The sequence below is a fragment of the Mastomys coucha genome, chromosome X (genome assembly GCF_008632895.1).
Source record: "Mastomys coucha isolate ucsf_1 chromosome X, UCSF_Mcou_1, whole genome shotgun sequence".
In the NCBI taxonomy this organism is placed as follows: Eukaryota; Metazoa; Chordata; class Mammalia; order Rodentia; family Muridae; genus Mastomys; species Mastomys coucha.
The window spans coordinates 112,912,190-112,927,490 of NC_045030.1; positions in this window are offsets into that span (position 1 = coordinate 112,912,190).

Sequence of the window (15,301 nt, forward strand, 5' to 3'; positions counted from 1 at the left end):
TTAATATTAAAAGTAATATAATATTCTTGAAACTATTAAATCAAGACAAACAAATCTACAGCTGTAATGCAACATAACTATTAGGTAGACACTACTATACTATAATAGCTTAAATTGAACTATGGATAAATCATAGCTTCTTGATGAGATTATTTGTACTGGTCACCAAAAGAGACTTATTCCTCTAGTGTAAATTCTTTAAATAATGGCTATATTATAATAAACACATACTATTTTAGAAATAAACTTTTTTATAGGAAGTAGAATGAGTAGTATTAGTTAATTAATCACATATATATTCATAGTTTTATATGCTTGTTCTCCTTACTTTTTTATGTGTAGAAGAAAGCATACAGTCCCCCACTACCACTTGTGTATACTGCCATAACATTTGTGAGTTCTTATATTAATTGAACAAACTGCTTTTAGAATTCTTTGTTTCTTTGTATTCTTCATCTCCTCTGACTCTTACTCTCTTTCTACGTCCTTTTCTGTAGGGTCACCTAAGGACTGAGGGAAATAAATAATGGATACATTCCATTTAGAACTCTGAGTCTTCCAAAGTCCCTCACTCTTTATACATTGTCCATGTGTGGGTCTCTGTCTTTATTCATATTTTTGCAGGAGGAAGTTTCTCTAATGGTGTATAAGTCACATACTGATCTATAAGTATGGTTGAGTATTGCTAGGAGTCATTTTATTGCCATGTTCCTTTAGCAGACCAGTAGGATTTGGCTTTTCCATAGGTCAGTGGCCTATCTGTTCTTAACAGGGATGTCTCCATCAAATCCCTCACCACAGGTTAAGATGCCGCAGGACAGCCGATCTGGGCCTCCCTCAACCCGCAGGAGAAACGGGGTCCTGGTCAGGTTGATGTGGTGTAGGCGAAGAAATGATGGCAGAGACGACGACACATGAAGTATAGGATCTGAATATATTTCTTAAAAATGGCATCAGACTTTTACAGTCATTGTAAAAGAGAGATGGTAAATCTGGCAGCTCAGCAGTTAAGGTACATCTGAGGCTACCTGAAACACACTGGGTCTAAAGCAGCAGCTATCTCCTTTGGACTGGTACTACGTCCCCTGGGCCCAAGCGCTCTGGGCCCGGAGGACTGCGGACTGCATAAGTCTAAGTTCTAGCTCATCTAAGTTCCAGTTTTAGTCTGAGAGCCATTGTGAGTCCTAGTGTGAGTCCTGCATGCAAGTCCTTCTGCGAGTCCTAGTCCTTCTGCACCAAGTGAAAAGCAGGCTTATATGGTATACAGAAAGCAGGGCAGATGACAAGAGTCATGTAGGCAGGTGACTGTCACATCAAGGTCAGTAATATTACTGACCAAGATCACGTATCCAGTTGTGAAGCAGGCAGAAGCTGGGGCTAATTTGGTATTCCTATGCTAATTCTCTGGGTCCTGCTGGAGGCAATGACTAAGAGGTTCCGATCTAACACTTCTAGCTAATGTCCTTGAGTGGAAGCCCTTCATTACTCTCTAGTATGTAAAACATTTCTAACTATTGTGAACTATCTATTGCTCTAAGGAATGTGCTTGACCTCTGTTGCTAGCACTGACAAGGCAGATTCCTTGAGAGAGATTCCAAGCTATGGACAGCTTGCTATTAAACTAGGATAGGTTGGAAACGTTATGCTGGCCAGGAAACAATGCCCAATCTTAGCCATTTACAAATCATTTCTTGGGGTACCTTTATGCATAAATAAGAGGGTGAGTTGACAATTGGAAAGACTAATCTGGAACACGTCTGAGTTAGGAGATACCAGTGACTGAATATCCAGGAGGCACAGAACTCCTTTTGGGTTTTTATTGCCTCTTATCCTTAATCAGGCTTTTGCCCCCAATATTTTGAATGTGACTGGATTAGACGAGTGTGTGGCATTAAGGGAACACTATAGAAAAGGAAGAAGAAAGAAAGTAAGAGCCAGAGGGTATGAAGATCATCAAGAAACCACAGCGATCTAAATAAACATGAACTCACAAAGGCTGAGGCATCATGCACGGTGCTTGAACTATTTGTATCCGATGAGGTCCTAAGTTGAAAGCAGTGGAGCTAAGCCCTTATCCCTAAACTAGAAGTTATATCCAATTAATAGCCACTTGCAGTGGAAATTTATTTTCTTCCAAAGGTGTCTCACTTGTGAAATAACTATTCTTATTTTTAATATTTGATAACATGGAATGATGGAGAAGTGGAGGCTCAGTGATTCAACTTCATTGGATTCTTCAGTATGTTTCTGTTATATTCTCAATAAGTTTTATGAAACATAAGAACTATTTTGTTCAATCTTCCTGATAACTTTTAAACCAAATTACAGTATAAACAGTGTACCCAAGTTATATTTTGTCCTTCCATATATAACACAGAAAGTAAATTTCTAAATATAAAACATTGGCAGTTTTCACAAATCCAGAAGGTATCCCAATATACAATATATAGCTGTAAAACCCAAAAGTAATATCTTAAGTTTGAGACCATTCTGGTCTACAGAGTTAGTTCCAGTACAGCCATGGCTACACAGAAAAACCCTGTCTTGCTCTGGAAATTAGTTTGGCAGTTCTTCCAGATATTGGACATAGTACTACCAGAGGACCCAGCTATACCACTCCTGGGCATATACCCAGAAGATGCTCCAACATATAATAAGGATACATGCTACACTATGTTCATAGTAGCCTTATTTATAATAGCCAGAAACTGGAAACAACCCAGATGTCCCTCAATGGAGGAATAGGTACAGAAAATATGGTACATGTACACAATGGAGTACTACTCAGCTATTAAAAACAATGAATTTATGAAATCCTTGGGCAAATGGATGGATCTGGAGAATATCATCCTGACTGGGGTAACCCAATCACAAAAGAACACACATGGTATGCATTCTCTGTTGAGTGGATATTAGCCCAGAAGATCAGAACACACAAAGTACAAACCACAAACCACAAGAAACTCAAGAAGAAGGAAGACCAAAGTGTGATACTTCATTCCTTCTTAAAAAGGGGAACAAAATACCCATGTAAGGAGTTTCAGAGACAAACTATGGAGCTGAGACTGAAGGAAGGACCATCCAGAGACTATTCCACCTGGGAATCCTTCCCATATTCAATCATCAATGCCAGACCCTATTGTGGATGCCAACAAGTGCTGGCTGACAGCAACCTGATATAGCTGTCTCCTGAGAGGCTGTGACAGTACCCAACTAATAGAGAAGTAGAGGCTCACAGCTATCCATTGGACTGAGCACAGGGTCCCCAATGAAGGAACTAGAGAAAGGACCCAAGGAGCTGAAGGATTTGCAAACCCTTAGGACGAACACCAATATGAACTAACTAGTACCCTCAGAGCTCCCAGTGACTAAACCACCAACCAAAGAGTACACATGGTGGGACTAATATCTCCAGCAGGATATGGAGCAGAGGATGGCCAAGGCTGTCATCAATGGGAGTAGAGGTCTTTGGCTGTGTGAAGGTTCTATGCCACAGTATAGGGGAATGCCAGGGCCAGGAAGTGGGAGAGGGTGGGTTGGTGAGCATGGGGAAGAAGGAGGGAATGCGTGTTTTGTTTTGTTTTTGTTTATGCTTTTTAATTTTCATTTACTTTTATTTTTTTCTTTTTTTTCAGAGGTGAAACTGGGAAAGGAGATATCATATGACATGTAAATAAAGAAAATATCTAATAAAAAATAAGTAATATCTTTTATTTCTGTATCTTTTTAATTTTACCTTGAAATCAAAGTATTTTGAGTACTCATAGCTAATGAATCTGTCAATAATATAATTGAAATTTTATAATATTTATTACACATTATTTGTATTTTCCAAAGACAATACATTTCTTACAATGTCATTCTTATTTGGAACAAATACAGCAAGATGTGCAAGAAGAATCCTGTTTCTCCACAACCCCATAGATATTCCCCAGCTTCTTTTGAGAAGTTGATAGGCCAATTGTTATTATGTGGTGTGGGTAGGTGGGATAGGGAAGATACAAAATTCTTTTCAAATAATATTTTTAGATAATTTTTTCATACAGTGTATGTTGATCACATTTCCCCCACTCCAACTCCTCACATTTTCACACATCCCTCATACCCAAGTTATGTTTTCTCTTCCTTCCCCCCTTCTCTCTCACACACAGACACATATACACAGACAAACACACACAGAGACATACACACAGACATATACACATACACAGACACACAGACACACACACAGACACACAGATACACAAAGACACACACCGACACACACACACACAGAGACACACATATACACACATGTATGTGCCTTTCTAGTCTTGTAACCACAGTCCCATTTTCTGCATGTTTTAGCTGCCAGAAATAAAGCATATACATTTTTGTAATTCACTCACTTTCCTTTATCCAAGGCACACACAAACAAAATACTTTAGTAAATCCAAGAAACAAAAAAGAGATCAATGTCAGGTTAATCAAGCCATGTCAATATTAGCAAGGAAAATGCATGTTTGCATGGAATAGAAGAAAAGAATTGACTAAATCTACAGCTAAGCTTTTGTCTTCCAGGACAGAATGAGTTTGCATTGTTTTTCAAATAAAATGTAAAAACATACTGCATATGCACTGCCCCCTTAAACAGCATCCCTTTCCTCTCTGTTCTCATGAGGGTTGGGTATCCTTTTCAGTGAATTCTTTCTCTGATTTGTCACTTTGCACTCAAATAGACCTCCTTTCCAAAAATGTGTGCTTCCTTCAACAAATTGATTTTATTTATCTTCATAGTTTGGGATTAAAGGTGTGTACTATGGGCAAGTCTCTATTCCAGCCAGAGGGGTTAAAAGTGTGTACTAAGGGCCAAGCCACACTACAACTAGAAAGAGGTTTTTTTTTCTTTTCCTTTTCCTCTTTCTTTCAGTAACTAACACAGTGTTCCCAGTTCCCATTGTGATCAAATATGCTGCAACATGTTGGGAAAGCTATAACAGCACTGATGAGGGATGAGATGGCTACATTTGCAAATGAGAGATTCTCATTTGGAGCCTCATACATTTAAATGCAGTACTAGTTCTGTGTAAACTTCATATTTATTCCTCTAGTTGTCAGTCTACTTTATATACATTATGTGATGGAGTATAATTGAGAAGTGAGAGAAGAATTTGTTTAATGCCCCATGTAGATCTTCAGTGTTGATCCTCAGTCAAAAGAACATCAGTGGACTTCTGTAAGCAAAGTTGTACTTCTCAGAGAATACTAAGGGGCATTAAGGGTGATGCTCTGAATCCATACAGTGGTAGTAATGAAAAGAAATCACTAAAATAATCTAATTATATTTTAGTGTGAAGTAATTTATTTTTTTTATTTTGAAATCTGGAAATATTCAACCCTCTAGCTAAAACAAAAATACCTCATGATAAAAACAATACTGTGAGGATTGTAGAAATTTTCTGAGTCAGTCAGATTTTACATACCAATCATACTAAAAGTTAATCATATTCTGTTCTCTAAGCTTTGTATAATTTAGTGTTTACCTTCATTTACTTTTCCTAGTTTATTTACCTTACTTATATTTTATTTACTCTACCTTGTATACCTGCAATCTTCTATAACTTCGTTTGTTTAAAGGATGTGGTAAGAAAAATATTCTCATCAAAACAAGACACTCACAATCCTACTTAATTAACTTGGGGTATTTGAATAAAAAATAACATGAAGCAAAATCTTTATTTATTCTCCAGAATATAACAGAAGAATGAAAACTAAGAGTAACCCCAACCTTCTAAAAATTGGTTTTGATCATTGTGTTTTAGTGAAGGAATTCAGACAACGAATACCTACTATTTAAATTTTAAATGCTTTCCCACAAACATTAATGGATATTTGTTCAAGTGAGTAAATTTAGAAATGCAAAATTGTCACTATCATTTCTTTTTCTGATTTCTGAATAACTATTCTTAAGAGCAAATGATATGCCCAGCAGCAGATGACAAAGTGAATGTGAACTAAAGGCCTCATTGGAGGGATCTTGTCTTGTAATGTGATGTCATGACTCTTCATTTTTAAAACTTTAATGTTATTACTTCTATTTTTAGTTTTATATAATGATGGCTTCAGTTTTATTTTCCACAAATTGAGATCTATTCATGCTAGAGAGATGATTCTTTTATATGGCATGCTTAGAAGCATTTAGATTGTTTATGTGTATCTGGAGCTAGTTAATTTAATCACTGAACTAATAATTGTTGTCATTTGTGACTATGTCCTGGGATGCTAAAATTTGATTAATTTTATCATGGAGCTCATTCTTTTCCTTCTTCAATTTATCCAGAGATGCTAGCAGTACCCAACCAGCACCTTTATTTTCCTTATTTTTCCACAAATTGGGAAAAGTTTTATATACAAAGTCACCACATTCTTTATCAAGTAAATCAAGATAAACAAATGAATTTATCTTGATAAATTTAAAGAATAATTCACAACATGGAATTTTTGTATTCTGGAAGTCAGAGCATGTACTCTCATCCCCACCCCCTAGAATATGGCCTTTTCCAGATTTAAGTGAAGAAATTAATGACTCACTGTTTGCTGAAACAGCATTGAGTGACTTCCTCTAAAGGAAATGCCAAGTAAGACAATACTTACTTACTTATAGTGAGCCCTCGGGGCTCACTATAGTTACTTCTAGACCTATAACCAGATTTAAGACAAAGCAGGCTAATAGAGGGGACATCGAAAACATAGTCCATCAGAAGGCTCTCTACACCACTAAAGAGTGTAAATATGTTTGTTAGTTCTTTTAAGCAGAAGTCTATGGAATATATGTGGGAATAGAGATTAAGAGTGTGGGATTATGGTAAAAGGAAGACACATAAAATTGGATTAAGCTGAGCTTATTGATACAGTCCTATTGAGTATATATTCTAGGTTTAATATGGAAGTTCATGCAGTTTAAAATATGTAAAAAGTTTGTTAAATGGTTAGCTGAAGCTTTTGTAGAAAGACAGTGTACTGAGGAGGAGTAGATGTTTGATATCCCTGGGCTTAGTGGAAGGAATTCAAAGGCTCAGCAAAATTGTGATGCTAGATGGGTACTACCTATCTGTTGCAATGCTAATAGGTACACTGTAAAACACAGTGCCCCACAGTTTGAAGGCCCAGAAGACCTGATTGTTACTAATTCTTTATGCTGAAAAATCCATTATCCAATCAAAGATGTATATATGATTGGGCTTCAGCAGTTTCTGAAGGAACAAATTACATGAAGAAGTTGTCCAAATATCTATGGTTTCTACTTCCATTAGAATGATGTGTATCTTCAGTAGAGTAGTTCAATAGTAAAGTAAATAGGATGGCCCATTCCATGTACATTCATCATCTTTCTCCAGCAATCTCTGTCATTGCCCATTAGGCCATAAACAAAATGGCCATAGTCATAAACATAGAGGTTGGGCATAGGCTGGATAACATGAACTACCAGTCAATAAGGATGAGTGTGATGTAGGAATGACTGAGTACCAGATTTGCCAACAGAAAAGACCAATAATGAGCCCAAGATATGGCATCATTCTGCAGAGTGACCTGCCACTGAGCTAGTGGCAGATTCACAGTGTTGTACCACTACCTCTGTGGAAAGAATAACATTGTCCTTCCATGAATAGATTTCTTTCTGGTTATAGATTCACCTTTGCAGCACGTAATGTTTCCACATAGTATTTCTAATGACCCAAGAACTCACCTCAAAGCCAGAAAAGTGTGGCAGTGGGTTGTTCAAGATCATGGAATATACTGGTGTTACTGTTGCAATGTAATCAACAGAGAATATACATGGGCATGCTTAAAACCAAATAGAAAGTCTTTATACACTACTGGTAACTATATGGGGGAACTTGCCAAAATGACAAACCTCAGGCCTCACTGATCTTTGCTTTTAAGGATAAAATACTTATCCTGGGTTGACATACTTCACTTATCAAGAACAGTTCCAAGAAGCAAGTAACAAGAAGCAGAGGTACTGAGGCCAAAATGTGAGGTTAGTACATATAGGGACTTTTTCAGGCACATTCTGGAATTTTTTTCTGGTTCTATCCATTGATCTGAAATTTTAATGATGTAATTTTTTAGCAGCTGAGTAATATTCCATTGTGATTATTTTTATATGATTGGCCTAGGGTATGGCACCATTATGAGGTGTGGTCTTGTCCTAGCTGCCTGGAAACCTCTTCTCCTGTTTGCCTTTAGAAAAAGATGTAGAACTCTGAGCTCTTTCTGAACAATTCTTGCCTGGACACTGTCATGCTCCCACCTGGATGATAATGGACTGAATCTCTGAACCTGTAAGTGAACAACAATTAAATTTTGTCCTTGTAAGAGTTGCCTTAGTCAAGTTGACAGCAGTAAAAACTTTAACTAAGACATTCATGATGTAAATGTACTACAACTTCTTAATCCATTTTTATGTTAAGGGATGTATAGATTGTTTCCAACTGCTGGTTATTAAAAATAGCAGAGCAATTAATATGTTTAAGCAAATATCCTGGTGTTACAACAGAACATTCTTTGGGTGAATGCCCAAGAGTGATATAGCTGGATACTGAGGTAGATCAATTCCTTTATTTCTGAAGAACCACACTTATTTCCATAGTGACTCTACAAGCTTACACTCCCATCAACAATAGATGAGTTTTCACCTTATTCTACATCCTTGCCAGCCTGAATAGTCACGTTGTTATTTACCTTAACTATTCTAACTGGTGTAAAAATCTTATTATAGTTTTGGCTTAAATTTCCCTGATGGCTAAGGATGTTGAACATTTCTTTAATGTTTCTCAGCCATTTGAGTTTGTTATATGGATATATCTCTATTTAGATTTGAACCCCATTTTTAAAATTAGATTACTTGATTTTTGATATGTAGTTTTTTTAAAATTCATCATATATTTTAGGTATTAATAAATTATCAGAAGTATAGTTGGTAAAAAGCATTTCATATTCTGTAATCTGCTGCTTTGAATGACAGTGCTCTTTGCCTTATAGAAGCAACTCAATTTCATGAGGTTCCATTTACTAATTGTTGATCTTAGTGCCAGTGCTATTGGTGTTCTGTCTAAGAAGTTGTATCCTGTGCCAATGTATTCAAGGCAATTCCCCACTTTTTCTTCTATCAGGTTCAGTAATTCAGGGTTATATTTTGAGGACTTTTGCTTCATCTGGACTTGAGTTTGGTGCAGGGGGATTTAAGTATAGATATGTTTGAATTATTCAACATGTAGTCATCTAGTGAGACCAGTACCATTTGATGAAAATGCTGTCTTTTTTTCCAGTATGTATTTCTGGCTCTTTTATCAAATATCAGGTGTTGCCCATAGGTGAAAGAATTTATGTCTTGGACTTGAACTCAATTCCATTGATCATCATATCTATTTTCATGCTTATATGTTTTTTATTACTATAGCTACCTACTACAGCTTGAAATCTGTAATGGGAATGCATCTATATTAGTTTCATTGTTAAGTATTGTTTTGGACATCGTGGACTTTTCTATATAAAGTTCAGAATTGTTTTCTTTCAAGGTCTGTAAAGAATTACATTGGAATTTTGATGTGATTTAATTGGATCTATAGATTGGTTTTGTAAGGATGCCATTTTTCCTGTTAATCCACTGATCCATGAACATGGGAGGTCTTTCCATCTTCTGATCTCTTCCACAATTTCTTTAAGGTTTTCTCATACAAGTCTTGAACTTGTTTGACTAGAATTTTCCCAAGATATTTTATGTTATTTGATACTATTTTGAAAGCTGTTATTTCCATAGCTCTTTTCTCAGTTTATATGTCATTTGTATAAAAGTAGACTAATGATTTTTGTGTTATTTTTATATCCAAATACTTTACTGAAAGTGTTTATCAGTTTGGGAGTTCCATAGTAAGTTCATCAGGATCATTTATGTGCACTATATATTATTGGCAAATAATAATACTTTGACTTCTTCCTTTCAGTTTGTATCCCCTTGAGTCCCTCTTGTCTTATTTCTCTAGATAAGACTTCAAGTACTATATTGACTAAATATAGACTATACAACCTATTCTTGTTTCTGATTTCAATGGAATGGCTTTGAATTTGTCTCCACTTAATTTGATATTGGCTTTGAGTTTGATGTAAATTGCCCTTATCGTATTTAGATATGTCCATGGACTCTTAGTCTCTTTAAGAATTTTTATCATGAGGTGTTGTTGAATTTTGTCAAAGGCTTTTTCTATGTGTAAAAGATTATCATATATTTTTTCTTTCAGTATGTTTATATGATCCATTATATTTATTGGATTTTGCATATTGACTCATTCCTGCATCTCTGGAATGAAACCTACTTGATCATGGTAGGTGATCTTTTTGATGTATTCTTGCACTTTTTCCAAGTAATGTATTGAATATTTTTTCACCTATATACAAAAGGGAAAGTAGTCTGTAATTCTTTTTCCTTATTAGGTCTTTATGAAGTTTGAGTACCAGAGTAACTGTGACTTCATACAATTGGGCAATTACCTTCTGTTTATATTTTATGTAATAATTAAAGCAGTACTGGCATTTAATCCCCTTTAAAATTCTGGGAGAATTCTATGCTACAACCATCTGGCTCTGATTTTTTGTTTGTTTGTTTTTGTTTTGTTTTTGTTGTTGGTGGTGTTTTTTGTTATTGTTTTGTTTTGTTTTTAGGAAGACTTTTAATAACAGCTTCTATTTCCCCAAGAATTACAGGCCTATTTAAATTATTTCACTGATCTTGATTTAACTTTGGTAAGTTTTACCTATTGAAATAGTTATTCATTTCTTTTAGTTTTTCCAATTAGGTGGCGTTCAGGTTTTTAATAGTTATGATTCTCTGGATTTCCTCAGTGGCTGATATAATATTTCTACTTTTCATGTCTGATTTTATTGATTTGGATTTTCTCTCTCTGCCTTATAGTTAATTTGGATAAGGGTTTGTCAATCTTATTTGTTTTCTTTTTTAATTTATTTATTAGATATTTTCTTTTTTACATGTCATATGATTTTTCTTTTCCCAGTTCCCCCCCCCCAGGAACAAACAAACAAAAACAACAAGAACAAACTCCTGTTGGCTCCGCTCTCCCCATGCTTGCCACCGCACCCTCTCCCACTTATTGGCCCTGGCATTCCCCTACACTGGGGCACAGAACCTTCACAGGACCAAGGACCTCTCCTCCCAGTCATGATTGATTTTGCAATCCTCTACTATACACATGCAGCCAGAACAATTTGTTTCATAGATTTATTTTCTATTGTTTTTGTTTCTTTTTTTTTTTATGTCAGCCCAGAGTTTATTTTGTGTCATCTGTTCCTTTTGGATGTGATTTTTTCTTTTTGTTCTAGAACTTTCTGATGTTACTACTATGAGCTCTCTCCAGTTTGACAAGTAGCCACTTATGCTATAAATTTGCCTCTTAGAACCACTTTTATCATGTCCCTTAAGATTAGGTATGTTACATATTTATTTCCATTCAATTCTAGAAAGTCTTTAATTTCTTTATTTCTGTCTTGACTCACTTTTCTTTCAGTAGAGATTATTGTTTCCATGAATTTTTAAGGTTTCTGTTGTCTCTGTTGTTGATATCCAGTTAATCCATGGTGGTGTGATAGTATGCAGAGAGTAATTTCATTGTTTTAACTTATTGAGACTCACACTCATAGAAGTCAATGATAGTGCAAGTAAACCCTCACAATCAACTAACTAGGGAAATCTGGACTCACAGAGACTGAACCAACAATTACGGAGCCTGCTTATATTTTTAATATGAAGTTTTTAAGATTAATTCTTTAACAGTCTTATAAAATGTATTTGATGATATTCTTCTGTCCAGTTCCTACAGATCAACTCTTCCCACTTTCACCTCCCAACCCACCCAACTTCACATTTGTGTTGCCCTAGTACTCTGGGAAGTAAGGTTTGCCCTGGAATCTAATCAGCCTATCAGGAGGCACATAATTAAAGAAACTGAACTCTTCCTCTGCCAGTAACTATCAAATGGTAATAGCCCATATTCTTTGTCATAAGTACCGATCTATTGTTTTAGATGGAATATGTACACTGCAGACCCATACCAAGCTATAATTGATATAGCTGAAATAAGCATGACCTGAAAAGGATTGATATCTACGTTATACACAGTATAGGAATATTATGAATTATTACTTATATGGAATTCTCAGTTTCTTGTTCTTACCACAGTGATCTAAAGACTGATTCCCAAGAATATCTCTGTTTTATCTTCTATGTTGTGTTATGAAATATTCTTCTGAGATTGGAGGAATAATTTTAGAAATTGTTTCTTTGTTACCTGACAATGTAGTTACAGAAGATCAGGTAAAATAGTAGGTTGTTAATAGATATTTGGGGTTTCTGTGAGCACTAAGATTCACTGTGAATGATCCAATAATAGATGTCAAGTTTTGAGACTCAATCCAAGTTTATTCTCTTTGTAAGAGCAAGAGGTAACACTGTCTAAGGTTGGCTTCTTAGAGGGATGGTGCATGATGACACAAGCAATGATCATTCCTGCCATCTTTGATTCATTTCTATTGTACTAAACTGGGCACCATGGTCTCTCTTCTGATTTACTTAGCTCTTGGACTGATTTGTTATATGAAGAGTTATTAATTAGTTATTCAACATTAGCTGTTATATTGTTCTACCTGTCTTAACAACAACCTTGACTCCTCTAAAGTTTTTGTTATTAAAATTTCAAATAAATGTAGTTAAGGAGAAACTGCAATGTAAGTTTCAATTCTAGTGGACTTACAACTTCAGTATTAAAAAAAAAACTTCATCTGAATTAGCTTGAGACTTTATGGAAAATTAGAAGTATTTCTGACAACTAATAAACTAGATTCAATATAAATTAATGTATTATAATTAAATAATATCTAAAAACTTAGAAATATAGTCATAAAAATAATAAATGAAAACTATGGTAAATTTCATCCAGTTTTGCTACTTTAATCAATGGAAATATTGTTATTTCTTCATATGTGAATATTTATATGTATCTTGCTAGTGCAGTTATATCACATTAACAATGGTCTACTATAGATTTCTCACAAATATATGTGATGACAGAAAAAAACAAACACTGTATATATAAATGTACTATATTAAACACACATACTGGAAGCAAAAGTTCAATTTTAAAAGGAGGCTTTAGTAATTAAGTACCTAAAATGACAACCCAACTAGGCATAATTCATGTTTTCCTTTCAAGTTTTGACTTTTCATTTTATTTCAGTGATAACCTATATCATTTAAATTTTATATTTCCCCAAAAAACTCTTCTCATGTCTTTCACAATTCCCTCACAAATTCATGCTCTCTTGCTAAAATTTTGATCTATTCTTAGTAGTCAGATATTTTTAGAGCAAACTTTGATGGAAATGATATGGACTAAGTACTGAGTCTCATATATTCTAGACAAGTATTTTGTTATAAATTACAGTGACAGTTAATGATGAGATATTTGAGTCACACTTGGAATCTTTGAAAATCTATACTGTAATCCAAGGGAAAAATGTCTAAAATAACAACCTTTATTCATATACTGCTGTGTGACAACATTATTACGCATAGTAGTTTTGCTATCATTTAAACCACCAACATTATTAACATAATTGTTTTGCTATCATTTAAACTTTAAACCAACAAAAACAACAAATAAATCTCATTATGCTGTACATTCCACTATTGTAAACCTATTAATTTCATTACACTTGGTTATGAGGCCTTTATGTAATAGAATTGTTTCTGTCATGGGGGAATTTTTCCCATTTATTTTTCACATTACTCAGAAGTGATGAATTTTCTAGTCTTTAATCATTGTCTAATTTTGAAGCCTTACAAAATTACAACAACCACTAATCTTCAAAGCAAGATAAATTATAACTCTTAATAGACCTTATTCTCTAACAATTTAAAACTAAGACTTGCTTTTTAATCATTTTGATTAGTATAAATATAATGTTAAAAATTTATGATGCTATTTCTAGTCACACTTAATAAGGGTTTTGTTGTAATTATAAATACCTAACATTGAATTACATAATTTATAGATATGTCAGAAGAAAGTTTTATAAGAAAACATAAATCAATCATCTGGCCATATATTTATCATTCCATGCTATTCATATTATTTAATTTCACCCATCATATTTCCTGGAAGAACTAATTTTATATCAGATACTAATATGAGAGAGAGGAATGAAGAAAAACAAGTTATGATTTTCATGTGCTTTTTAAGAGCCTTTTCATTTTTAAGTACCTCATATTTAGTCATTCAAAGAAACTTATAACTCACTGTTTACAATATTTACAAATATGTTTCTCAGTATCCATTAATACTTTGTCCATAGACTTAATAAACCTTGAATCAAAACAATTTTTAAAACTTGCATCTAAAATGACATAGTTTTTTATTTTTGCCACTGTTTGCTAAATAATATATAAAAGTAGCCATTTTAACTAAAGAAAAGTTTAATTAACATATATAGAATGGTGTTCTTAGGTCAGATGCAAGTACCATGCCATTCCACATAATGAATGTAAACCTTTATTAATATTAGCATATATAAAATACCCTTCAATCAATCAATCATTGTAGAAACTGAAAGATGATTGCATATTCTGTGATGCCTAAACTATGTTAATTAATATAAAGGTTACTTTATATACATTTTTATGATGACAACAAAATAGTCTATCTTAATTCAGGAGACTTTGGATATGCCAATTGTTTCTTACTACATTTCTAAATTCAGCCACTAAGCTCTTTTCTCTTGATGCTTGTGAACTTTGTTAATGATGTATATTGATGTGGTATAAGACCCAAACATACAAAGTGCAACTTTCAAACTTATCCCATAGTAGAGATTTGGTTTGTATTTACTTCTCCAGCTTCACTTCGATATTTTTGTGCTGATAATACCTACAAATATTACTTCCTTATTGACCATATCTTCAATGACAAGTGTTTCAGAGAAGCTCCAAAAAACTTCCCATGATGTTCATTTATCCTTAGACTCAGTGGTTTCATCCATTTAAATAATAACAAACTAACAGTTTAATAATCATGTATTGGGTTATCTACATCTTTATCTATCTATTTTTTTCTTTTTTATTAGGTATTTTCTTTATTTACATTTCAAATGTTCTCCCATTACCTGGTTTCCTCTCTGAACAAAAACCCTATTCCCTCCCCCTCCCCCTCCCCCTGCTCAACAATCCATCCTTTCTCACTTCCTGGCCCTGGCA